This window comes from Octopus bimaculoides, chromosome 11, assembly GCF_001194135.2.
Source record: "Octopus bimaculoides isolate UCB-OBI-ISO-001 chromosome 11, ASM119413v2, whole genome shotgun sequence".
NCBI classification, from domain to species: Eukaryota; Metazoa; Mollusca; class Cephalopoda; order Octopoda; family Octopodidae; genus Octopus; species Octopus bimaculoides.
Window position 1 is genome coordinate 58,811,210 of NC_068991.1, and position 920 is coordinate 58,812,129.

The window sequence follows — 920 nt, forward strand, 5'->3', positions numbered from 1 at the left end:
ATATATATATATATATATATATACCGTTCTGTATATACATATATAATTGGACATGTGTGTTTGTGTAGAAAGTTGTGGATAGATAGATACATATATATGTTTAAGTCTCTATATATCTGTGTTTATATGTATGTATGTATGTATGTTTATATGTATGTTTGTATGTATGTACGTATGTATTATGTGTGTATGTATGTATGTATGTATGTATTTATGTATGTATGTATTGGATTTGGATATATTTGCAGTCACCCTATCTGCCCGTCATTGTATTCATTCTTCGAAGGGCACTTGTTTGACGTAGACTAACAAAACCTCCCATAAGATTTTAAGCCTATTACTTGTATTTCTTTACAATCGGGAATTGAAATCCCACAACATCGGCATTTAATGCTGTATTAATCGCACTACAAAGCCATCCTCTTAAATTGTCCCAGACATAGATAAATTAATGCGATGAATTTTCCTACACACGTTTTCGCATTTCAGTACAAGTTGCTATTTCAGCGAACTTGTTGCTATTACATCATTCACAAATATTTTTTATATGATATTTCTGTTCTTGCATATTAACAAATAGTTTATTTGGTTTGTTTTTGTTGTCTGTTATTGGGACACGAGAAATAATTTAGTTATATATTCATGATACGAGTTTGTAAATCAGCACTGTAAAATAAACGAATGGTGTATTGAGCATTTAGATTGAATGCATTCAAAGACAAGCTAAGATGTTAAGACATTTAACTTTAAAACAGAATATAAAGTACTTTCTCGTGTGTATATGCGTCTATCAAAATATATATATATATGTATACATACACACACACGTATATATATATATATATATATATGCATATACATGTATGTATATATGCATATGAATGTATGTATACGTGAACATGTGTATGATATATGTATAT